Source organism: Heliangelus exortis, chromosome 7, assembly GCF_036169615.1.
Source record: "Heliangelus exortis chromosome 7, bHelExo1.hap1, whole genome shotgun sequence".
In the NCBI taxonomy this organism is placed as follows: domain Eukaryota; kingdom Metazoa; phylum Chordata; class Aves; order Apodiformes; family Trochilidae; genus Heliangelus; species Heliangelus exortis.
The window spans coordinates 15,045,123-15,071,938 of NC_092428.1; the positions used below are offsets into that span (position 1 = coordinate 15,045,123).

A 26,816-nucleotide genomic window follows, 5' to 3' on the forward strand; every position below is an offset into this window, starting at 1 on the left:
TAAGAGGTTTTTGTTCACAGTGGTGTGACTAGAAAGTCTGTGTGGAAAAAAAATCATGTTCACACTATTGGAAAGATGCTGTTCCTGAAGATCTCTGCTTTGGCTTCCCAAACTGCTGCCCTTTCTTTGGAGAAGCTTTTCTCTGGTGCACAAGGCTTGTTAACCATCCAGGCTACTGATTGCTTTTCTTAAAATTTTAAATACCTAAGTGCTATGGTACTAAATGGTCATTAGAAAGCTATAATTAGTTCCAATTAGGAAGCCGTACTTAGCTGCATGAAGAAACCGAGGAAAAAGTTAACTGCTGCTGCAGTCCCTGATGAGGAAGAAGACCCCTGAACTTAGCAGAAGGCATTTTCAGATCACTGAAATGCCTGGAGAGCCATCAGATTAGATGCTGGGTTTTTTTTCCCCAGGGTGAAGGGTCTGAGTCCTTAGAGCACCTGCCAGTACTTGAAGGGAGTACAGGAAGGCTGGGGAGGGACTTTTTACAACAGCATGTAGTGGTAGGATAGGGGTGAGGAGTTTCAATATGAAAGGTCTAGATGAGGTATTAGGAAGAAATTCTTTAGTGTGGGCCCAAGTTGCCCGGAGAAGCTGTGGCTGCCCCATCCTTGGAAGTGTTCAAAGCCAGATCAGATGGAGCTTGGAGCAACCCAGTCTAGTGGGAGGTGTCCCTGCCCATGCAGGGGCTTGGAACTAATTCATCTTTAAGGTTCCTTCCAACCCAAACCATTCTAGAATTCCATGAAGAGGTCTGAAGACCTGTGGCTAACCTTTCCCACCAGTTGTTTCATGGTTTGGTGATCCTTCCACGTGTTCCACAGCACCATGGGAGTGGGGTTAGGAGGAGAGGGAGGGGCAGAGAGAAAACCACGAGGAAACTCGGAGGAATAAGCAGTGGCAGAGCAGCCCTCACTTGCTCCCTCAGAGCTTTGCTGAAGTCATCAATTACTCTGGTACCTACCAAATGGTGTAAGAACTCGTGTGGGACTGTAACCCAGGGTGGATCAGGGGATGAAGGCACTTTTATCTGCTAACTTCTACACTAGTATCACCAGAAGCAGGATATAAAGATTAGATGGAACAAAGAGTACTTGGCAGTGTCCTTGTCACATTGCTCAGTCTGGCCTTACTTTCCAGTGCCTTTGGAGCAATTTGCATGCCATTACCCACAATGCCTTCAGCTTTAATGCTATTATGCCTTGGCAGCCTCTCTAACCTAATGATGAGAAGCACTGCAGTGTTCCTTAGCTACTCTTTGCCAAAACACCTCAACAATTATTTAGGTGTGGGGGGAAATGAGCTGTCTGCCTTTTTTTTCCCCTATCTTTTTGGTTTTTTCCTCACCTAAAAAAGTCTCTGAAGGAAGGAAACGGGAGAGTGATAAGTGTAGGAAAGGACTGGACATAATGCCAGCTCCCAGGTGAACATTCCACTGCTGTTGGTGCTCACCCCCAGCCCATTCCCTGTTCTCTTTGCTGTGCTTCTCCTACCACCTACTTCTACCATTTCCCACCATTAATTTCTTGCAAAGTAGCTTTTTCTTTCACCCAGTTTCAGCTTAGCTTTGGGGCAGGGACTCATGTTGAGAATCATGCTTGCCAGGTGATGGTTTAAGTGCCATCCTCTTCTAGGTCTACATTTTTCTCCAGGCTTCCTTGCTTTGCTTTTCGTGGGAAATACACTTGGAGTGATGCAACTGGGTAGTCTGAGCTCTGAATGTGATTTCTGCATGGACTGGTAATGCTAAGTTGGTGTTGGAGCCCGAGATGGTGCCAGCCAGTTGCTTGTTCCCTGGCAAGATGTCTGAAACACGGCGAGGGACAGATCTGGGCTTCCCAGTATTGTGTTTGGGTTGGTGTCTTCTCCCACCAGGACCATGGGATTTGGTCCCAGGGGAGAGGGCATTCTAAAAGGACACCCTCTGGTAAGTCAAGGAGATGAAAGCTTTGGCAGGGTGACACTGAGGAGTTTTTTCTTTGTTTCCTGGCACAAACTCAGCTTTTCATTATCTTATTAAAGCAAAGGGAACTGGGAAAATCAACTCTGTTTGTCCATCAAGCAGAATTAATTCTCTAGATATTCCCTGGCTGTTGATCCAGCCCAGGTGACAGGTGACCCCAGGTGATGGGGGTGTCTCATGGATGGCTTCATTATCCCTGGGGGATAATTGGGGTCGGGGGAGGGGAATAATGTTATCCCTGAAGCTGGCACGGGGCTGCCCAGTGGGGAGGGGAGAAGCTTTGTCCCAGAGGGGATCAGGGGTTTGGCACAGGGCAGCTTGCAGAGCTGGCCTATCAGCTGCATTTCTTCAGACAGAAAATGTTAAGAATAAGGCTTGTAAAACATCCCTAATAGCTTTGGGTTTGGCTCCTGCAGAAAGCCCTGCTGCTTTCCACTCTTCCACTCTCTTCCTGTTCACGCATCCCGCAGACTCCCAGGGGAGAGTGGGGAGCACGCGCCTGGGATCGGGTTGGTGGCTGCACCCCCATCCTTTATTTTTGGTCTCTCCCTTATTTCAGGATTGGGCTGACAGCCAGGGGCAGAACACGTTGTGTTTGGAAACCAGCCCCAAAATAGTCACAGCAGCACACTGGGCAGTTGCTGAAGTGTAGGAGAGGTAACTGAGTTCTCTTGCAAACCTGCCCCTCCCTTCTCCTTCCACTCCCTAGCTTATTAATTAACCTCTGTTAATTAAGCCACAGCTCTCATTGCTAGAAGGTATTGGTGTATTCAGGAGCTTTGTAGGATTAAATATTCTTAGATGTTTTTTGAATAATAGGAATGCCTCTGCATTCAGAGCTCAAGTTTTGTGGCTGAGCTGTAAACTGCAGCTAGAAAAATGGGGGAGAAAGTTTTTATTCATCTGGTCATATCTGAAACAGAGTTTCTGGGCTCTTGGATGGTAAAAAAAAAGCTGGTTTTGGTGTTTTTTTTTTTTTTTCCAACCCTTATCTGGGGATCCAGAGGCTGTGAGCAGCCTCTGCAAAATAGGATGCAACAGGAGACATGGGAGATGTTATAAACAAAATGTGGGTTCTTTGTTTGGCTGAAAATAGGATATTTTGTGTGTCAGATTTCCCACCTCTGCTCATTACCAAGCCTTGTGATTCTGTGCAGATGTCCTGCCACCCAATTGCCCCCAAGAACATCCTTCCAGGAGCAGAATATGGAAATTTTCCTCCCTCTCCTCCTTTGTACAAGTATCCTACAGCAATCCAATAGTGAGGCAAAGGCAGCAGTGGAGTGTGCGGGCTTATAAAGTGAGCAAACATAATATTTACATCAATAAGACTCCCCATGTTTGACTAGAAGCTAAACAATTTAAGGGAAGATTGATTTGTTACGTGAAAGGGTAAACCAGGTCAGGGTTATGAAAAGGAGCTTTAAATACCATTCACAAAAGCAACATAGTGAATCCCCCTGCTGCTCTTTAAGTGCTGGAAATGTCACTGGCAGATAATTCAAGCAGTGGAGGAGCTGCCACGTGAAAGCAGCCTGGGGAAGATGTCCACTTCTGAGGGCTTCATCCCCTTCAATACATGAAACTGGATTGGGAGCTGGAATTTGTCTTGTGTCCTCCACTATTTAGACTGTTTCTGTCTTGTAAATGTTTTTATTTTTGTATTAGTTTTGCATTGTTTTGTATTGTATTATTTTGGTGTTATTTTCAGCAGAAAGCTGAAAATTTCCTGTAAAAGAAGTCAGATTTAGAGAGGCAGCTTGTTTAGATAACAATGCAGCAACCTAAAAATATTAAAAAAACCCAAAACTTTATAAAAATAGACAAAAGCAAGCATGAGAGAATTTCATGTGGTTCCCTTCCCCTACTCCAGTCAAATTTTTAATTGCCAGGAATTCAAAGCAGCTGCATTTTCTGCTGGAATAGTGCTCCATTGCATTTTTATAGCTGTTTCCTTCAGTGGAGGAGCCTAGGGAGGAGGATGGGGACTGGCTCCATGGATCAGGTGTGATGCTGTGCATGAAGCAGGGGATTTCAGGGAGGGGCAGGCGAAGCCAAAAAGGTCCTGCACAGATGTTAGACATCCAATAGTCTTCCACTGTAGAAAAAAACATCCCAGGGTATTTTGGCCCTGAGTCATGCAGTGAACGGCCTTAAGCATGTTTCGCCCTTTTTCCCATGAGCAGGCTGTGACTTTTTCCTCCCAAAATGAACCATGACAAGCCCCTATCCAAACAGTAATAACAGTAGTAATAACAGTAATTATCCCAGCAGCAATAATAATCATAAAAACCCTTCAGTTTTTTAAAATTTGCTATTCTTGAGAGCACTGGGCCCTTGATATCAGCTGCCTGTGCAGGGTCCTGCCTGTCCTAGGCCCTTCCTGGCTGGGAGAACACCCACCATAGCTCATCTGGGGGCTTGATGTGGGGTGCTGCATGTTCACTGAGCCCTCTGGGGCACAATTTGGCCTGTTTTAGACTGATGGAGATCATAGAATCACAGAACTGTTTGGGCTAGAAGGGTCTTTCAAGATCATCTAGTCCCAACCCTCTTGCAAAAGGCAGGGACACCTTCCACTAGACCAGGCTCCTCCAAGCCCCATCCAGCCTGGCCTTGAACACTTCCAGGGAGGGCAGAGACACAGCTTCTCTGGACAATGTAGAACAGTGTCCCACCACTCTCACAGTGAAGGATTTCTTCCTAAATCTTGGTACCTTTTAGCTTTCAAAGATACCTGGTGGGTCTGCCTCTGCCATGTGGATGCCTGATCCTGCACACCAAACCTCATTCACCTTATCAGGAGTGAATTAAATCCTCCTGTGATCCTGCTGGGACTCCACCTTCCTGCTAAAGTCAGCTGTAGCCCTAGGTGCTTGGTGGTAGCTGCTGCCCTTTTCTGTCCCCAGCCTGACTGGGTACAGGGCAGACATGGCAAGAAGGCACACGTGTGACATCTGCTGAGGCTCATCCATCAGGAAAGGGCAGCCAGGCAAGCAGCCTCCAGCTTCAGGTTCTGCTGCTTGGGAGCCACATCCCTTTATTTCATTTTCCCAGGGAAGGGGCAAGCAGGGAGAGGGAAGCTAAGGGGCAGAGGTGGAGAATTGGAAAACTCCTTTTATGAGTGCTGCTTTTTCTCTGTGGTTTGGTGCCTTCCTGGTCTGGCTGCTGGAAGGAGAGCAGAAAATTAGGAGTTTGGGGCAAAAAGATGCTTTATGAGGTCATAGCAGATATGCAGAGCTGAGGAGAAGTCACTGCTCTGCTCAAGGCTCTTCCCATGTCCAGAGACATGTCCCATGTCCTGTGTCCCATCACTGGGGTGGGAGAAGCAGGCAGAGTTGTTGATGGTGCTGGAGCTGGGTCCCAGTGTCCCTGTCCTTGCCCGTAATTCCTGTCCCTGCCCTGGCACTGGGAGCAGGATAGGATCAGGGCTCTCTTCTGGAGACAGATGGGCAGCCCCCATCCCCTTCTCTCCACTGCTGAGCACCGCAGCAATTAATCACTTTGTAAATATCTTCTGTTTTACTACAGAAGCAATAAGCGCTTTGTCGGAAGTTGCATAACTTATAATCCAATTAAACAATAATTACATTGTAATGGCTTTGTAACTACAGCATTAATTAACTTTTATTGCCCTGTAAATTAAGCATGGTATTGATACAGAGTGGAGAGCAGACAGCTGGCTCCAGTGGTGGCAGGAGAGGGGCAGGAGACCATGAAAGGTGTTGGAGGGACCACCAAGGCCTCTGGTTGCATGGTCAGCCTTGGCAAGAGAGAGATTTGTCAGAACTGCCAGCATCTCCATGTTCATCCTCTTTCTCCTGCTTGCTGAGGGAAGGGTCCTGGTGACCAGGGATCCCTGGGAACAGCTCTGTAGCACTGACACAGGGCTGGTGAACGAGTGGGAGTGCAGCTGCCTGTTGGGAGAGTTTCTGCACGCCTGTGCATTGGTGCTCATCCCTGCTGAGCATCAGATTCACCCTTGGGCTGCAGGTGCTCAAGCAATGGGAGCCATGGCCAAGGTCCTCTGAGGTCTTCTGATTCCTATCATCCCTCCTGGTGGAAGGATCTGTGGCTTGCTGTTGGGCAATCGCCTTCCTGGAAGGGGTTTCACAGCCAAGGACGGTGCTTTAAAGAGCCTGGTGTTGAGGGCAAAGCAATGGGCTCTTGTGACCTGTAAGCAATGCTGGGATAATGATTCCTCTTCAGTTAGCAGAGAGAGAGGAGCCCTGGGAGAGGCTGGACACAGCTGCTGGGTGCTCACCCTCTGCTTGCAAAGCCTGGGGGAAGTCTGACCTTGTCCCTACCACCTGTCAGCTTTTAAGATGTCATCAGGCTTGGAACCACTGGAGTGAGTAATCAATGGGTTTCGTCAGCAGGATCTCCTCCCCATGGCTGTCTGAGCACAGAAACTATTGTAGGGAACTGGAGAGCAGGGAAAATGTTTTACTCAAGGCTCCGGAGGCTGCTGCTTTGTGTACGCAGCTTCTCTCCTTCTTTTGGAAGGGATGTGCTCAGACATAAATAATTCCAGCCATTTCAGAGAATGGTTAGAGAAGCTGTGTCTCTGCCCTCCCTGGAAGTGTTCAAAGCCAGGTTGGATGGGGCTTGGAGCAACCTGGTGTAGTGGGAATTGTCCTTGCCCATACAGGGGTGATTAGAACTAGATGATCTTCAGATCCCTTTCAACCCAAACCATTCAATGATTCTATGATGATTCTACCCATACTAGCTTGGGATTCTATGATTTCAGCTCTGCTTTAGCAAGCGACCATGACTGCCAGGGTGAGCTCCTTGTTGCCCAGCCCAAGAGGGCTGTGAGGTACAGGATTTTGCAGAAGTAGGTTCAGGAGAAGCCTCCCAGCAGGGGAGGGCAACCACAAACATATCTGGGCCATCTACCACAGGCTTTCATGCAGAGCAGGGAGGCAAATCCTGTCCTGCTCCTGTCCCTGCTTGTGGCTGGGGATTTGGTGACTGCCTGTGAGTAAGGGTGTGAACTGGGACTCATTTCTTTGCTGGCTGGAGATGCTTTACATGGGATGAGTGGCTTTTCCTCAGACTGGTTACCAACAAGTCGAGTCCTGGTGGGGTTGGTAGCAATGATGTCAAGTAGAGATGCCAAACTAACCAGAGAACAGCTTCTTTTTTGGGGGGGGTTGGGGAGGAATTCTGTCCTCTGCAGATGCTTCTTGACACCTCGGGAGTCAGAGAGCAGTGGTGTCAGGGGAAACATTTGCAAACTAAATCTCTAGGTTTTGCAGACTGAATCTCCATGTCTCACTGGATTTGGCTCTCCTGCTCCTGCATACACCATCAGTGAGGTCTGATGAAAGCCTGGCTTTTATTGCCAAAGCTTTAGAGTACTGTTCTTTATGCCAGGCATACTCGGAAATGAGAAAATCAGCACAGCCGCTCAGATTCTCACATAACCGGTAGAGCGATGCAGATAGGGAAATGTAACAAAAATAATTATCCTTTTGATCTGGTATAATCTCTAAATCTCTGCACCCTGTTGAACTACCTCTCTGCTCTCTCCTGGGTTTCTGCCTCTCTGGCACCCTCCTGCTTCGCCACGTGTCAGCTCTGAACTCTGCAATCACCCAGTATGCACAAGGAACCATTATTTGGCTGTGCCTTGTCCTACTTTTTTTGTTTGTTTGTTTGGTGTTTTTTTTTTATATATACTGTTTTTCTCCCTTTGTATGGACATACTAATTTTTCAAAAATCACACTTTACTTACCCAAAAGACCCATCCTGGGTTTGGGAAATGCCATGCTGGGGCTTGGCAGAGCTGGGAAGCCAGGGCTGCTGCTGGTGGGCTTGTGTGATCGGCATCACAGCGTATAAAACAATTATGGATATCTGCCACCTTGTGGGATCTCAGAGATGTGGCAGGACCCCCCTCACCCTGAGAACAGGCTGGGTTTAGGGGCATCTCCACAGTGGGTTTTGGGAAGTGCACCTCCACAGAGACATGGTATGAGCATGAGGAGAGAGTGCAGGCAGTGCTTCACCTCACCTTGATTTAGACTTCGTGCCTCCCGCCTCCTTTTGGAGCAGGTTTTGGTACCCAAAAAAGGGCAGAACAATTTTAGACACCAAAACACACCCTTCCTTTAAAAAGAAATAAAGAGGAGAGAGAAATAAGTGAAGAGAGTCAGCTGGAGGTGGATGTCAGGGATGGGAGTGCCATCAATCACGTTTGCCTTTGCCCGATGGGAATTCCCCCTCTCCGTTTCCAGCCTGAGCTCAGGCACTGCCACAGCCTCACTGTGTGCTTCCCCCAGGTCCCATCTCCTCTTCCTGGGTCAATAGTCCATCTTCTCTTGCTTTGCCATGGACCCCTCACTGCTCTGCAGGGGCTGTCAGTACAAAGTTGAAGAGCATCTTTGAGACAGGAAGAAACCCTGTGTGAGTGTGGCATCTTGATTTTTATCTTAAAGAGCTGCTGGTGCTGCAAGAGAGGTGATGTAGTGATGCATGGAATTCACTCCCCAGTAATGCTCAGGGGGCTCTCTGCTTTTGACCCTCTCTTTATTTAATTTCCAGTTTCTTTTTAGTTGAGGAAGTTAGTTTTTTCTCCCCTGGATGCCTATCCTTCCATCCTTGGCCATCTCCTGGTACCCATGGCATCCCACCTTTTTGCAGTGATGAGTTCTGATGTAGTTGCAGACACCTCTGACTTCAGGTGGGCACCTGGCAGCAGGAGTCACCGTGCTCCTTGGGCAGAGCAAGCCCCAGTGTGCTGGAGGGGGAAAAGAGGTGCAGGAAAAAAAAACCAGGAATTTTTCTGATGCTATAAAAACTCTGAGCTGTTAAATGAAATACTTTTTGTTTCTGGTTGTGAAATATCAGCAGGGTTTATTGAATGCCCAGGTATTTTCATCCATCCAGATCTTTTTGCAAACATAAACACCATCATTTTGATTCCTTCTCACCACCCCAGAGGCCAAAGACTTTGCTGGCTGCAGCCCTCCATGCCTGGGAAGGTGCTAATGGTCCAGTGGGATCATGCCTAGGGATCTGCATCCCTGGGGCAAGTGGGAAACAAACCCCACCATGGTGCTGGGAGCATGTAGGCACCTTGGGAGCACCTGGCACTGCCTGTCTCCTAATCTGAGCTGGCAGCCTGAGGAAAGGGAGAAGGAGGGAAGAGACAGGGAAAATAAAGTGATGGTTATTCCTGGAGCCAATCCTTTTATGCTCACTCTCATGGGTGCCATGAGCGTCCCTGGGTGGGCCAGGCACAATGAGGGGGTGGAGGGTAGGGGACCAAGGGGCACCAAGGAAATGCCCTTTCTTTAAAGGAAATTTGTCATTGCCCACATGGCTGTGAGATGGCAGGAGGAGGAAACCCCAGATAGGACACAACTGTGTGTACTGCATGCACCCCAGGCTTGGGCATGCTGTGGGCAAGGTGAGCCAGAAGTCTTCCATAGGTGAGCACTACTCTTCCATAGGAATCCAAGAAGTGTGGTTATTGATGATTATTCCAGCTTAGATCAGAACCTCAACCTCATCCAATAGAAAACTTGAGTCCCTTAAAGCCATTGGTTAAATGGGAATTAATCAAGCATCAAATCCACAGAATTATTTTGATATTTTGTCTCTGTGTGAGCAGGATTTGGGCACTGTCACCTCCCAGCTTCCCCAGGGCTGAGCAGGTGCTTGCAGCAAACACGAGCACCTCATCTTCCCTCATGCCAGCGAAAACATTTCAGGATGCCCTCAGTTGCAGGAGATGGAAACATTTTGCTGGGTTGTGGCACATATTCTTGCACTTTTGAAAGGGAGGGGAGGGAGGAGGAAGGAAGAGTAATTAATAACCAAAGATACTTTGCTCGTTTATTTTAACAACTAGAGTTTAGCTTAAATTATTCATGCCAAAGCTTCATAATGCACTAGGAAATGCACTGCAACATATGTCATCAAAAGAATGAAGCCCGGGTAATGTGAAACCACACCCCAGTCCTATTCAAGTTGCGTTTAAGGGGGAAGAGGAGGACTTTTCTTTCTGGGTTCTTATTTACTTAATTTTTCCCCCCCGAGCAAATTAATAATGTGTGCTGATTAGCACAAAACAGATTAGCAAGGTTCCTCTCCATACACCTTGTTTTGTTGATAAAATGTTAATTAACAGCCTTCTGATACCCAGTTATAAGACAACACTGACATCTCACAGGCCTTAGTGTTAGATTATGAATCTGTTCCTTTTCTTTAATTTTAACTACTATTAGGTATGCACTGGCTGGAAGGAGTGTACTCAGAGCAGATAGGCCCAGTTTCATAATAGTGTCATTTTCCTCATTTCAAGACAGTATTCTATATGGGGTAAAACATTGGAACTCCCATCATGAAATAATGACCTAGCTCACCCAAAAAAAGTACCAAAAAGTTATTAAAATAGTATGTAGATTAGCAGGAACATGCTACAGATATCTGGGTATGATAAGGACAAAAACCAATATAGGATGGTATGTAAGACAGAGAGACTCTTAAAGCATTTTTAATAAGAGGTTAAATCTTGATAAAATAAGAGCATCACCCTTTTACCATCCCATGGACCCGATTATGAAGACCCTGGCTCTAAGGTACAAATTACCTAATGGCTTGATGAGATCAAGGCGAGGACATGCCCTGTCCTATAGTATTGTTAGGTGAAATAAAAATGAAAAACTAAATTAAAGCCTAAGCTCAGTGAAGCTCTGGCACTCCAGAATATGTTTCCCTCCCTCCCCACCCCCCAAAAAAAGAGGAAAGAACAAGAGATGTGAACAGCGTGTTCATGAGAGGAACTTGCTTGAAAAACATGAATGTAAAAATAACATTATATTTGCTTTTTGCTCATACCTTTAGCTAAAGCCACTCTTTCTTAAATCTCTGCGTGGTTTATTTTCCCACATTTGACTCTATTTTCCCATAATTAATGCTCTCACTACAATAACGGTCTGGCAGAGCTGCATGCCCCATCCTTGTAGAATCTGGTCATATCCCCCTCCCTGAGGCAAGTACCCGGACCATCAGGTTTTTGGTGTGGGCATTAGCAAACCTGCCCAAGATGCCCACACGCGGAGCCCAGGCGCCTCCCAAAATTCCTCTTCAAGTTATGTCTTGAAAGGAGAGGAGCCAAAGTCCTGCTCCAGACTCACCCTCCCCTTCCAGCCCAGCATACGCCTCGGCATCCCAACCACCATCCCGGGAAAATCCCGCAAAGAAAAGAGGCTTTCGCCCAAAGACGCTGCCCAAATTAAGGACGAGACGAGAGCTCCTGGTCTTTGATCTTGTGTGCAGTGATAATAACTCATCTGGCTGGCAGCAGCCTCCCCTTCCCCTGCCCCCACCCCACTTAATTAAAGGGAACAAAGAAAAAGTTGCTAATTAAAAGGAACAAAGGAAGGAGGGGGAGCTCACGTGGGAGGGAGGGATGAGGAGCAGCACAGGGCGGTCCCTGCGGCTGGGCCGGAGATACAAGAAGATGTGTGAGTGGTTGGGAAGGAGCTGAAAGGAAACCCTTATTGCCCATGTACTGGGGGTGGGGGACAGGCATGACCTATGTTGTCCCTGGCTCTGTGCCTAGCTCCCTGCTCAGAGGCTTACGGCTGTCCTGCTGTGCTGGGAAGGAGGGGTGATGGTGAAAGAGAGACTGAAGTGAGGTTACGGAAAGAATTTGCAGGCAGTGCTGCTGTCTGAAACATCTGGGCCCGGAAAGGTCTTCTGGTGAGCTTCAGAGAATCAAAAATATAGCTTGTGCGTCCAAAGACCCCTGCTAGTTGTAGTGTTCTCTCCTGGCTTTACCAGCCATCTATCTCCTTGTTCCTATTGAATCTGTGTAGTCTCTTCCATCTCAAGGAAGCATGGCATGGGCTAGGAGGGATTCCCAGCTGTGCTCACATGCAGGAGAACCACAGTCAGTCCCATGGCAAACAATTCCTGCAAAGCACCAGGTTAGGGACACTGTGTGTGGAGAGGAGGGATGCTCTGAGAGGGCCATGTAGCACAGACCCACCTGGCTGGCACAACCCTTGCCAGAGCAGAGGAGCTCATCCTCTCTCCTAAACAATCCATAAGGACTTTTAGAGGTTCAATAAAATAGATTTTATTTGCAGCTCCACAGTATAGTGCTTTCCGATCCAATGAGTGGTAAGAAACCTCTGTTTCTGTGTTCTCCCTCTTTGGCAGCTTCCCACTGAGCAGATCTCCCTCCCTGGCACTGCCTCTCCCCTATTTTTATTTTTTTTTTTTGGATTTGCAGGCAGGACATCCTTCCCCTGGGGAAGGCACCAATGCTGGCAGCACTATTTCAGCCCCTGCATCTCCTTCACAGGAGAAAGTGATAGTTTGGGACTGGTGCAGGGCAAAGGAACATCACCCTTGGGAATGTGGCTCCAACTTAGGGCAAGCAGGGGATGCTCATAGAAGGCAGGGAAAAAGTGGGAAAAAAGGCTGGGTTTAGAGTTGCTCCTGCATGGTCTGCTGGCACCTTGCAATCCCAGGTGTCCCTTTGATACTGGAAGGTCCCTTCCAAAATGACAAATCAAAGCTGTTTCTATCCTAACCTCTGAGTTTTGTGCCTAATTCATGTGTTCAAGCAGATGTGCTCTGTCCCTCTGCAGACAGCACCCTGCTCCTACTAAAGCTGTTTCTATCTCCATTGCCATATATCTGCATCTTACTACCTTCCAGGCCAGTGGTGTTTCTGGGGGAAGACACTTGAGCAATTCTGTCTCCTCTCTGGAAAATGCTCCCAACTCTAGGGGTATGCAATAATAATAATAATAATAATAATAATAATAATAATAATAATAATAATAATAATAATAATAATAATAATAATAATAATGATGTTGTTGTTATTGTTTTTTTCTCCTTGTTGACTTCTCTGCTAGTTGTCCTTTATCTGCTGACAGATAGTCTGACCCAACAACAGTGGGGTCAAAAAAAATTAAAATTAACCACAAAGCATAACAATAAAATTAAGCAGCTGGGGCTGGCAGAAGGAGAAGAGGAGAAAGTTGAAGAGGTGCTGAGCTTGGGGAGCTGAGTGGCTGCCAGGGAGCAGAGAGGATGGGGGAGAAAAAGCAATGAAGGATGGAAATGGGCAAAAGTCTAGTGAAAGCCAAGGAGAAAAGGAGGACACAAAGAGCTGTAGGGGAGTGGGAAGAGTTCCCCAAGGGGGGAACTTCATCCATGTAGCTCCATCTTTGGTGTGCCAGCAGTGCAGTGGTCACGCTGTAGCTAAGCACTCCCTAAATTACCCCCGGCTCTGGGGAAGACACCTCTTGCACCTCTCATTTTGAAAAATGGATCCTGTTCTACCTGTCTTGCCATTACAAATAGAGGAACGACAGGAGTCAAGGGAAACGCCAGCTCCCATTCAGGAGTGATGGGTGAAACAGGGAGCAGAATGGCATCAAGGATGGGGGAAAAGCCCATCTCACTGCCTCTTCAGCTGTAATTAACCCCAGTGCTAATGAAGTGCAACTAGACAGCTACCTTCACATGATGGAAAGCTCAGCAGGAGCAGCACTGGCTAATGAGGACATTAGAGGCTGATCTCTCCCTTGTCATCCTCCTATTGTTTTAATATTAGGCTAATTTCATTTTAACGTAGATTAATTGGCACCTTTCTGCCTCTAAATTCCTGTCACAGTCAAAAATATTGTGGTTTTGGTTTGTTTTGTTTAATTTTGATTTCTACCCAAACTAAATAGTTTCCCTGGATTTGGACGAGAAGTAGAGAAAGGAGAATACCTCTCCTGAACACCAGAAACAAGGCCCAGATGGAGGCTGAGCAGGAGGGAAAAACATGTTTCATTTTTCAGGCACCAAATTAGTTAGGTCCATTCACTTGCTGGGCAAGAGCCATTCCCTCTTTGCTCGGTGTGATGGCCAGGCAGAACGGAAAGAGGTTCAATATGGTAAATAATGTGAAGGGAAAAGCAGGAGCAAGTGTCATGGAGTGTCTCGCCTCACAGATAGAAGGAGCCAAAATATCTTTGTGTAAATGTCTGCTCATTTTCCTCCTGGCGTGATGAATTTGGTAATTCCTCTCTTTTTGAATGGTGGGCAGCCACAGTCATAGAATCATAGTCTGTTTTGGGTTGGAAGGGACATAAAAGACCACTTAGTTCTAATACCCCTGTCATGGGCAGGGACACCTCCCACTAGACCATGTTGCTCCAAGCCCCAGCCAGCCTGGCCTTGAACGCTTCCAAGGATGGGGCAGCCACATCTTCTCTGGGCAACCTAGACCAGTGTCTTACCACCCTCACAGTGAAGAATTTCTCCCTAACATCTAATCTGTATCTCCTCTCAGTCTGAAACAGTTCTCCCTCATCCTATTACAATCCTGTCCCACTGTTGTGATGCAGGGCTGGACAAAGAAGGATTATTGCATGGATCCAGACACGTAAATGGGGGAAGAATAAGGCAATGAACTGGCTATTAGTTTGGCATGGGGTGAGTTAAGGGGAGAACTATGGGGAGGGGTAAGGCACATGTGCAGGTATAATCTGTTGTTTCCCCAAACTGCCTTGTCCATCTGTGCTTCGATTGAACTCACTGGGATTTCCCTCAGCGGGAGCACACCTTGCTTTGGAAAGAGATGTCTCCAGCACAGGCTGGGACTGCATCTCAGCAGATACATCTCCCTCAGCTGCAGCCAGGTGCTGCGTTCAACCCCTGAACTCCCAAAATGTCCACACTGCCCGTGTGCTGCCTTCTCCACTGGTTGGGGTGACCCAGGTGGTTGGACAGGCAAGGAAGGCAAACAGTGAGGAGCAGGGACTGGCTTGGCCATGAACCTCATTGCCACAGGCAATATGGACGTATCTAACATCTGCCAATGGGCCATACTCAAGTTCACCTGCTCAAGACCATAATGGCTCAGCAGAGACTTATGGATTGATGATTTTCTGCTGCAACAACTATTTTCCACTCCCACGTGTGCAATTTTGAGGTAATGTTCCCTGTTAATCAGGGAAAAAATAGTGATCTGCAACCTTGGAAGTTCTTCATAATTCTAATTATTGGTTCCCTAATAATCTCCTCAGAAAACAAACCAAGATCTTTTTACACTTGACTAATTCTGCTGCTGTTATTCAGAGCTGCTTTCACACCACTTCCCAAGTCTGCAAAGACACCCTTGAACCTGTATAGAAAAGGTTAGGATGTTAATGAAGAAAAGCTATTTGCCCCTCCAAAAAAAAAAAAAAAAACCAAACAAAAACAAAAAACCCAAAACAAAACAAAAAAACAACTGAGCAAGAAATTTAAAATGGAGTGTGAGCAGGGGGGTGGATCTATTATTTCTCTATGGTTTTTTCATCTTTTTTCCAGGTTATGACACACGTCTCACTTTTCCCCAGGGAAATGCATGGCTCCTGCAGGTGTTCTGTGCCAGTGTGAATATGGGAGGAGAGGTTAATTTGTGGCCCTATGATGCGTGAGCTTTCCCTTTGCACAAATATTGATCTAAGGCTGTTGGAATATCCATCCTGACTGTAATAGTAGCAGTGTGATATTGCTGCTGGAGATAAGTAAGGACATCAGAGGGGAAGGGGGTGGAGAACAAAAGGAGGGATGGGTAAGAGCTGAAGGTTTGGCATCCATTTTCACTTCACCTTTCCTCCCTTCTCAACTTAAATATCTTTTTATGGATACTTCTCTCACTGGGCTGAGCAATCTTTCAAAGAAGAGGAAAGCATCAGCTTTCTTCTGACCTGGGTATTCATTAGACAGTGTTGTTTCACCTCTTGAGCTGTCTGGGCTGCCTAGGTAGTGTTTGGTGGAAGATTAAAAGCAGCTGTTGGGTTCTAGGCAAATAAATCTGCAGTAAAAGAGGAGACCCTCCACTCTCCTCCCTCTTGCCCAGAAGAAGAACAAATGGTGGGCAGCAGGGTAGCTCCTTTGCTGAAGAAGCACAAGTGGGGCTGGTCCCATCCTTCAGCACAAAACCAGCCAGCCTGAGCAGACACAGAAGTTGTAACCCAATGTCTGGTGGGTCTTGAACACACTTGGCTTTTAGGCAGGGCTTCCATTCCCTCTGCCCGGTGGGCTACACTTCTCCCCATGCCAAAGCTCTCCCGAATTCTTTCTCTGTGAATAATAATGAAAAACTTTTCTAAATGAGCTGGTTAGTTAGCTCCCCTAATTAGCTAATTACTCTGCTCTGCTTTCACTTGTGCTTTCCTGTCATTTTCCCAGCCTCAGGTTGAGGGAATGAGCTCCCGCGTGGCTGTGCCAAGATCTTATCCTGCTTGGAAGGCTTCAAACTTGTATGATTCAGCTGTGTCCGGCTGACACTCGGCTGACTGTACACAACTTCTCTCTTTAAACTCCTTTTTGTTGAGCAATGTACCAGAGACCAGTGTGCCTCCAGCTCCAGTTCATGAAACCATCCCTTTTCCCATGGTTTGTAGATCAGGGACCTCCTCACCCATAACCGATGTGTTTGTACATAGCAGCCTCTGCAGACAAGATCTCAGCAGAAATTGCGTTTGTTTTTTTTTTTTTTTTTTTTTTTGTGAACTCTTACAAACTTCTAGCAGCCATGGGTTCTCTGTTGAAGAGTCTTTTGCAATAGAGATGCAGTGGGTATAAAAATAGCTAATCTTGTTCATTCTGAACATGTGACTTTCCTTTGGTGCCCCTAGTCCTTGCTCCAGGAGTGGTGGAAATAGCTTTCTCATCTTAGATCTCTGTCATATCCCTTTCCAAGGCTGAGGAGCCCTCTCCTAGCTAACATTCCTTGTTCCTTTGATGATCTAGTCACCAGCCTCTGAACTTGTTAGTCTCTGAATGCATGATGCTTAACTTATAACCTTAAGAGCAAAACTTTGTGGAGAACTCAAGCCTGGGCCAGTGTTTTCTGCTTTGTTCTTTACTCTGGAAGTCTTGCCCTTGATCCTCCATGTAAATTCATAGTAGAAACATGAGAAGGTCAAGGAGAGGAGGTTGTCTTGGTTAGGGAGCCTAAGGCAGGAGACTGCAGGGGGAAAGTGGATGGACTGTGGAAGAGAGAGAGAACCTTCAATGGGAGACAAAGCCAAAAACAAGGGAAGTGCAGAAAGAACATGATCAAGAATCTTCAGGTGAACATTTTCTATGTGTCTTTGGCTGTCATGTGTTGAACAGGAGTTGGCTAAGCAGAGTATCTTTCTCACCCCATACCTAATGTTGGTTTTGAGAGCTGTTAAATTGGCTTGACATTTTTGCTGCTGTCACCTCATCCTCATGAAGGGCTCAGCAAGTGACCAAGAGGCTGTCCCATCTGCAGTCAGAGGCAAGACAACCCCCCCACCCTCCCTTCCTCCTGCTTTTCCCATTTACGGATAGAAATGAAATCTGTGGCACAGACCCATAAGCTTGTGAGACACTTGAGACTTGGAAGTCCTTAAGCACATTAGCAGCTGGAGGTCCATTATTATTCATTGAATCTCTCTGGGCCGATTGGAATCCTCCTTTTAATTGTCTGCATCCCCCTCTGTCCTTTTATCAGGGAAGAAAGAAAGAAAGAAAGAGGGTGAGAGATGAGGCAATTGGGTTATCTCATTACCCATCCCAGCCCTGAAACTGGATGCAGGCTGGAATTTGCTCTCCCCCTCCAGCAAGAGGAGGGGGGGTCCCACATTTTACATATTAATGGCAAAATGGCAGCCCCCCACCCCCATATCTCCCTTCACACACCATAGTTATTAATTCACATTTCATTAACATGTCTGAGTGACCTTACGGTCTTTCCCTTCTGTCGATGAAGAGATATTGGGGAGGCTTAGAGGAGTGGGAATTGGGGCAGAACAAGTCCCAGCTGCTAAGAAACAACTGCTATGATTGGTCAAGTGGGACTTGAAGCAAATGAGCAAATGAGAGTAGGAGACTTTTTGGCACTCTTCTGCATATTTACAACACCAGCCAGAGTGGATCAATAATATAGGGCCATAGCTCCCCAACAGCTTGTAAAGGAGAGAATATCCCCAGATAGACCAGCAGCAGAGTATCTGATAATATCATCCTGTTGGCCATCAGACCATGGGATGTCCTCTGCTTGGCTAGAGCCATCTCCTGCAGAGAGGGAGAAATGTAGGGGGACACACCAAAGCCCATCTGAGCAGCCATCATTGGCAAGTTCTCGTACCTCATTGCCCAGGCCTGGAGACTCTTAGTGCCCCACAATTGTAGGTCAAGTGTTGCTGTAGCCCAGTCATGAAGCACCAAACCAACGGGCAGGAGCAGTTTTGAAGGGGGTTAAGTGAAATAAATACCCCCTCAGAGAACCTGTCCATCTGAGTCCAGCTCGAAGAATTTTACATCAGGAAACTTGTCTCTTGAGCTTGGTTTTCCACACACTGAAACATCAATCACCTTTTGAACCATGTACTGTATGAAATATTAATCTTTTCTTCTTGTGCAAAACAAACCAGAAACCCCAGCTATTTTCAAAGCAGCCTTGTGGCGTTCCATGCTCTGATCCTTGTGGAATTGCTGTGTCATTTCCACCTCAGTTTATTCTGTGATTGCTGGAGCACCAGCAAGCTAAAAAGCACTTCTAGAGTGACTTTTCCAGTGTGCCTAGGTTTGAGAGACTAATGCTTTTTGGCTTAGAATTTGCTGGCCAGACCCAAGCTGGTTATAATTCCACTAAGGAGAGAAGAGGGGTTTAATGCCATTTTTCAAACCTAATTTCATGGGTAGCCAATTCGTGCTGTGATCCTGTGGCAGGTGATTTCTTTATTAAAACATTTGAAGAGAGGAAGCAGCTTAGATCAGCCATCCTTGAAAGGAGAAAGTCCATCCTGCCAGTGGGAAACTCTTCCCAACAGGCATTTCTCAGGAAAGGCAAGAGCTGGGCCACTTGCAGGGAGGGATAGTCTTTCATTACAAAGAGGTGGGTGAATAGAAAGAGCCCTAACAAATAAATGTAAAAAAAAACCAACCCAAAAACAAATAAAAATCCCCCCAAACCATTAGATATATAAAACATACTTTCCATTAGCAGACCTTAAGGCACTTTTAGAAACCTTGAATGAATGAAGTATCTTCTTTGCCCTATCTGGGGTAAACAAATCCATCCTGTCCTTGAGCTTGATCTTGCAGTAATGTCATAATCCCACCTTTATTACATCACTGTTGTCATGGAAATAACTGTGATTTCATAAAGTCTCTGTAATGACTTTACCACAAGATCCATTAGGATGGGAAGATGGATTGTGAAGGCTAGAGAAATGCTTTCTTTAAGCAAATGCATACTGGATAATTAGCAAATGCAGCAAAGGGAAGGGATGGAAATTTGATGGGAAAAATAAATGGTTCCATCTTTAACATAGGCTATTTATGAATGTTTTCTTTGATCTGGTTTCAAATGGCACTATTTAATACTCCTAATCAAGTCTAAAAGTCCCATACTTCAGGGCATAGTCAGCACGTGTCGAACAAAATGCAGGTCCCTGCCCCAGCTTTTTCCCTCCTAAGTCCCTTGGACTTTGCAATAAAGGTTTTGGGCTTTCACTGATGGGTCAAGAGCCCCACACTTTACTGTGGGACCATTTGCCTGGCTGAATGGAGGAACAGGGCCCGTGCTGAGAAGGAGAATCCTGGGTGTCATCCTGTCCAGAAATCCTTTGGATTTTCTGAGCTAGGGAGTAGGCAAACCCTCCAAGGCCAAAGAGGCATTTGATGCTGAGGTGTTTGGGCATCTGGGGGAGGTGGAAGATGGAAATAAACCTTGGGTGAGCAGGAGCTGTCAGGCTACCTGAATGAGTCCTGCGTTTCTCAGCACTCCAGGCATCAAAGCAACCATGTGTGAACAGTTAGTGCATGAAGTTCCAGTGCCTGAAAACCCTTTCAGATTTCTTCAACCAGAGGGTTGTCAGGTCCTGGCACAGGCTGCTCAGGGAAGTTGTGCAGTCACCATCCCTGAAGGGGTTTAAAAAATGTGTAGATGTGGTGCTTAGGGACGTGGTTTAGTGGTGCAGTTTCCAGTGTGCTGGGTTAATGGTTGGACTTGATAATCCTAAAAGTCTTTTCTAACCAAAACAATTCCATGATTCTAAGTAATTCTGACTCTATTTTCTTCTTTCCAAAGAGCATTTTGATACCAGCAGCTTATTCCTGTGTCTTTCTGCTTCCCTTAGAAGCAGAAGTCCTGTAGACATGTATTTATTTTTAATTCCTGGAGAAAAATAAGGTATTTGTGATGGTGAGGCACACACTGTGCACTGAATATCCTGGCCCAGGCTGAGGGAGGATGCTGAAAAGAGTTCTGGTCATGGGATTTCTTCTGTGACCTGGGCAATCTCTCCTGTCCTAGTGCCTGTGTGCCATGGCTGGGGAAGCAAAGAGGCACAGGGCACCAGAGTTCAGAGAGGAGGCGTGGGAACATGATGCCTGGGAAATAATCAGGCACTGGGCAGGAATGTTCAGTTGAGGTCTGCTGGCTCAGCACGAAAACACCTTCCTGCCAGCAAGTGCTGCATTCCCTTCAGAGCTTCAGCATTTCACCAGTTTCCCTTTGCCAGAGACGCCTGGCCCAGGAGTAGAGATTTGCAGGAAAGCTCTTCTAAGCTGCTTGAAGCTGTCATGTCCTAGCCAGCAGTGTTTCCCACATTAGCCAAATTTGATCTCAAACTAATCTAGTCAAGAGAAATCTCTCCTCTGTAATCCTCTTACTGTATTTACAGATTGAAATCCAGAGGTAGTTACTGGAACATGGTGAGAGTGGTGGGGGTAGTTCCTGAAGGCTCTGGCACTGCTGTTTGGGTAAGGGACAAGGCACAAGTGACACACGGTTCCCCAAATCTCTGTACCCTCCAAAGGACTCCCAGGACCTGAGTAGCTGGAGCCCAGTTCAGATACTTCAGGTGGCCTTGAGTTGATGATCTGCCCATTCCTCCTGGAATGTGACTTATTTTTGGCTATGAAAAAACCCAGTGTGAGAGGACTCAGTGCAGCTACATGATCATGAGTGAATGTTCTCCTGTTAATCAGAGGGCCTTGCCTGAAACTATACTGCCAGCATTGTTACCTACTGCTGTCACAGCCAGGACAGAAGCCTAACATGAGCTGGCTTTTAGAAGTAACAACTTTTCATGATTAGTCATTGCGACTGGTCATGTGCAATCTTTAATGATCTCCTGGGATGTTTGGCTGGAGTGGGAGGAGAAGGTATTATCCACTTGTCCTGGCCAGGCTCTGGCTTTGACTGATGACAGGCCAGACAAAATGCCTGCTGCACCATCAGCCACCCCATCATGATGTCCCTCATGTGAACCTGGCAGTGACAGAGCAGGGCAATGGGTGGTCTGAAACGTGTTCATAAAACCAGGATGTCCCAGGGGAGGCATTGTTCCTATTCTGTAGATCCAGGGAGCCAACAGGGGATGGAAGACCTTGACACAGTCAAAGAAGGAACCACCTTGCCCCGTCCTGCATAAATGCCTGAGCCACTTATATTTAAATCACTTTAAAGTGCTTCACTGGAAAGAAGCAATATCTCATGCACCACTTGGACCTCTGTGGAATAAAGATGCTGGACACATCCCACCATGCAAACCCCAGCCTTGCTTCCACCCCTCTTCCTCCTGCAGGTTTCTGAGGTGGTTTTTGTGATAATGGCTGTGGGGCCATGGAGTTCCAGCACAGAACCTCTTGGCTTCTAAGCATGTTTGACAGCTGTGGTGGTCAAGAGAGAGTGGTGGGTGTGAGAGCTGTGGTGGGTGGGGTGTTTTTCAGACTTTGGGTCTGAGCTTAGAAATTAGGGTACTAGGGAAGAAAGTAACACTTCTGTTTAAAAGCCCCAAATGTTATGGGTTTAAAAAGAAAAAATAATCAACTGAAACTAGAAACTGAGCTATGCATTTTGGGTAAAATGAAGTGCTTTCGTTCAACCTGGAATGAATTTGTTGACCTCCAAGCCATTGGTTTTGGGGTGTGATTTTTCATCTGGATCAGCAAACTGGGAGACCTATTACTCAGACTGCTCTGCTAATGAGATCCTGTGGTCTGAAGAATAGGTACTGTATTGACACCTCACTCCCATTTTGTGTTTGATCCAAGCTCTGTGAAAGTCAGTGAGAAAAAAAATGCTTTTAACAGGAGTCAGACCAAGCCTCTAATGCCATGTTTTGTTTGGGCCTGGCTGAAGGACATGGGGATCCTTTCGGATGCATCATGAATAGAGTCCTGTTTTCATAAACAGTGCCATCTTTTCACTTCCCTGAAGTATATTCTTAGGCAGCTCTGAAATAACACCAATTTATTCAGACAGGCTGCTCAGGGCTGCAAGTTCTGCCTATTTATTACCAAGATGTTTTCATCTTTAAGCATATGCTGCTTTTGATGAGGTCTGTAAGGAATGCTAGTTTTGTAAATGTGGTGATGTCTCATATAATAGCCAAGTAGCAGCAGGGCAAGACATAGCCTATCTCCTCAGCTGCCTGTGCCATTCAGGAAAAGAAATCTTTCCATCCTGAGAGGAGTTCCTGCACCATCAAGTACTCACAGTGCTCGCTTACCTACTTATTAGCAGGAAGAAATAAGCCTTTTGGCAAATTGTCAAAGATTTAAGAGTTGGTCCCTGCCGGGGCTGGGGTCAAAAAATGTTTTAAACCAACTTGTGGGCTTGAACTCACCCCATTGTGCTCACTTGGGAGCAGCTAATTGCTTGTGAGATGAACATCCACATCTGCCACCTGCAAACATACCCCTACAGATAGGAGATCTCCAAAAAAGGGACCACATGGAATGCTGTTCTAGTGCCATATTTCTGTGATAGCTTCACAACACAGGTAGTATTCACTAATGTTCTCTCTGCTGAGAACAGGCAGGTATCACTTCTCCACAGCTCCTGTGGATGCAGCTGAGCTTTCATCTGCTTTCTGCCTGTGCTTACAGGGACATGAACTGTGCAATTTGCAAAACACCCCTTAGAAAAAAGAATATTCATAGAATCACTGAGTGGTTTGGCTTGGAAGGGACCTTAAAACCCATCTAGTTCCAACTCCCCTGTTGTGGTCAGGGACATCTTCCTCTAGACCAGGGTGCTCCAAGTCCCATCCAATGTAGCCTTGAACACTTCCAGGGGTGGGGCAGCCACAGATTCTCTGAGCAACCTGGAACAGTGTCTCACCACACTCACAGCAAAGAGTTTCTTCCTCACATACAATCTAAATCTACCTTCCTTCTGTTTAGAAGGGAGTAATAAGCTGTCCATGACAGGCCATCAGTTTTCCTTAGGTACATGGAGATCTTCCCATTCCTCACTGCCTCTGAAAAGGACACCCTAGGTCACACAGAGGGCAGGAAAGAGTGAATGGGGAAGGGAGAATGTGGACAACTTTTATTCCACAGAAAGAAGTTAGGAAAGCTTCCACTTTTTGGTTTTGTGTTGGTTTGTTTTTTTTGTTTTTTTTTCCCCAACAGAAAGCATCACCCAGCTGCTGCCATGATTTTTGCTATTACAGCCTCTGTTCTAGGTAAGGGAAACAGCTCCTTCCCCTCTTCCCTTCCTCACCTGAATGAGGAGACACCTGGCTCCGTGTAACCCTCTGCTGCCAAAGACATTGTACTTCTGTGAACACACTCATGTATCAGCCTTTCAGGATGATGGGACTAATTTGCCCTGACGTTGTGCTTCTGTTTGTCCTGTGCTTTGGTTTTTCCAAAGAGCTTTTCTACTGAAGCCCTGCATCTGCTCTGAGCAGATGCAATCAACCCCCTGTCTTGCCCCATACGGTGACTGCAAATGGAAGGAGCAGATCATGGATATTTCAAGTGCAGATCCTAGCTCAGCCAGCAAAATACACCAGGCAGGGGGTCAGCTTCATGGATCTGAACTGCCACTTCTGACCTAAACCTCAGGCTGGGGCTGGGAAACCAGCTGAGACTTGTTCCTACAGCACCACTGGCTTGAAAAATCAAAGCTGAGCTCCAGGGAGAATAGATGTTGTGTTCAGAGGGTCAGGAGGAGCCTGACTAGCTGGTAGATCTGATTAGCCTGTGAAGGAGAGGGTGGGATCCCTCCATCCCTTAACACATCACCTTCCAGTGTGGGTCTGTCACCGCAGCCGCTTGGGGAGGACCCCTTTGCTCTGAGGGGAAGCCACAGGCTTTATTTTTCCTCTGCTGCTTCTCTGCAGGCAGATGGCTCCGGGTCTGAAAATCTCAAGAGCTTTCTCCACATCTGGGCTGTTCTGGCTGGGCTTTAGAGGCATTGCAGTGTTGGGATGTTTCTTTTCTCTTCTATTTTTCATTTATTCACCATGATCAGAGGGCTGGAGCAGCTCTGCTATGGAGACAGACTGAGAGAGTTGGGGCTGTTCAACCTGAAGAAAAGAAGGCTCTGGGGAGACCTTAGAGCATCTTTCAGTATCTGAAGGGGTTACAGGAAAGCTGGGGACAGATTTTTTAATAGGGCATGGAGTGATGGGATGAGGGGGTTTCAAGCTGAAAGAGGGGAGATTTAGATGAGATATTACAAAGAAATTTATTGTGAGGGTGGTGAGACACTGGCCTATGGCTGCCCCCTCCCTAGAAGTGTTCAAGGCCAGGCTGGATGGAACCTGGAGCAACCTGGTCTAGTGGGAAGTGTCCCTGCCCATGCAGGGGGTTTGGAACTAGATGATCTTTAAGGTTCCTTCCAACCCAAACCGTTTTGTGATTCTATGTTAGGACCAAGGGCTAACAAACAAGTCCCCAAATAACCTGGTCTTCAGCAACAGCACTGCTTCTCCACTTCAATGGAGAAGAGAAGGCAGCATTTCTAGCACAGGCCTTTCCCCCATGTCTCTTGTGCTCTGACAGGAGCAGTGGGCTCTTTCTGGGGGTCTGAGGATGGAACTGAGCAAACCTCACAGGGTTCATAGTCTCACAGGAAAATCTGTAAAGCTCCACAAATCAAAAGGTTGAAAAATCCCTGGCCCCGGAATCCTGAGCACCTTATAAAGGCCTCAGGACACACAGGCAGTGATTTATGTGAAGGAGGATTTCTCAGAGCAATAAGGCTTCAGCCAAACCTGCAGAAGTGGAAGTGCAGCTTAACAGCAGAGCTGAGCTCATTTGTCAGGCCCCTTTCTGCTTCTGTACTTAGGAGAGTGAAATAATAATTGGGAGCAAAGCTTAGGTTAATCTGCACCGAGAACGCGATATTCAGCTGCTTTATTAAAAGAAAGGGGTGTGGGGAGACTCACAGGGCTTCATCACCTCATTTTATTTTTCTGCTTCACCTTTGATGTTCACTGGCATTGGAAAATAACCCTCCTCTTCACTGAGTGAAGTGCTGAGCGAGGAAGAAATCTCAGCTGGAGAAGACAGGGGAAGTTACTGCCTTTCCAACTGGCCTCCTAATTGCACATGTGCCGTTAGACAGCTCCTGAATAAAGCTTCCTAGGTGCCCAAGCTGCTTTCCCTTCACCAGCTGGAAAGGCCAGCGCAGCACTTGCAAAGGCCTGGTGATCATTGTCAGGGCCGGAGGGAAATATTTCCCTCTGTCCCTTTTTCTAACTCCAGCTCTTTACCGAGCTGTCCTAAGCATTGTGGGTTTCCTTCCCACTGCAAGCCATGACAAACCTGACTTCTCTCTCTCTCTCCTTTGCTGTCACAGCTGACTGCTTCTTCTAGCATGGATCTCCACTGACCCTGACAGTGGCTTTTCCACTGCTTTGGTCCATAAGACCAACCTTGAGTGATGCGGGAGGCTTTGCCAGGTCACTGTTCACCCAAGAGGGGAAAGAAATGCCAGTGTCTTCCAAGTCAGGTTATTTTATTGATTGAATTTATGACTAATGTATTTCTGTGCCAGCATATATAATAAGAAAGACTGCAGCTGCCTCTAGTGACCTTTTAATCACCTAGGGGTGCCTTCAGCTAAAAGCCCTACACCTGAGGTGACAAACACCCACCAACTTTCCTTGACATATTTACGTGAGCTGCATGGCTCTGTTTCTGGTATTTCACCTTTTGTAGCAAGAAATTTAGCTCTTTGTCCTTTAAGGCTATAAAGAAAGCTTTTCTGGAGCACAGCTGGTACAGAAATGTCTTTCCTGAGTCAGCCATGTGTCATGTTTCATGTGCAGCATCTCAGAGAGGTACTTGGGTACCATGTTTGCGAGTTGGTGTGAAGGCCGAGCATGGAACAAGGCAGGCAGCCTGTAGCAATGGGGCTAGGGGTGAGTTTTCTGTTCTTCTAGGGAGAATCTTTTTGGTTGTATCAGTTCACTGTGCTACAGAATGAACAGTGAAGGTCAGTCTACTCAGGACGAGCGCCTCTGGCTTGGCAGCACTGTTTTCCAATGGGGTTAATGGCAAGGCTTAAACTTCTTTTCAGGTCTCCAAAGTTGAGGCAGGCCAAGTAAAGCTACTCTTAACAGATACCCAGGCTGCAAGAGCTTAGATCTGCCTCTGATTTAACTCCAAGGAGCAGCCAAGAAAAAAAAACAAAACAGAGTTGTAGCAGTTTGCTCTGGGTAAGCGGCTTAGAAGTCTCAAACTTTTCTCCTCCTTGTTACAAACAGGAAAATGCAGCTCTCCTTACCAGGCTGCCTGTGAGTGTCAAGAGCAGATGTAGAAAGGAAATAAACATGAGCAGGGTGCTCTAGAAGCCAGATAAGTATCTCAGCTTCTTCTAGCTGAGACTCTATAAGCAAGTAGAGAGAGAAGGGTGTAGGAGGTCCTGAGATAGTCTCAATGCCTTTTGAAAGAAAGAAGAAAAATGTTTGCTGGAGCCCCATATTCACTGGAAGAATAAACTTGCCATGTTATGGTGCTCTCTTCCCTAATTCCCCCTTGCTGAAGTGAGATACAGGCTTTGTGTTAGTGGAAGGGTTGGGGGTCTCTTCTGGAAAAGATAAGGAG

General features: G+C 46.6%; 1 long non-coding RNA gene across 1 annotated transcript in view; it reads left to right on the plus strand.

The window, feature by feature from the left end:
* Positions 1-26,816, plus strand: part of LOC139798045 (uncharacterized) — a 74,305-nt gene that overhangs the window by 37,908 nt on the left and 9,581 nt on the right. Inside the window, exon 2 of the long non-coding RNA XR_011726680.1 lies at positions 26,290-26,428. This is a non-coding gene — a long non-coding RNA (uncharacterized lncRNA). The remainder of the gene's footprint in view (positions 1-26,289; positions 26,429-26,816) is intronic.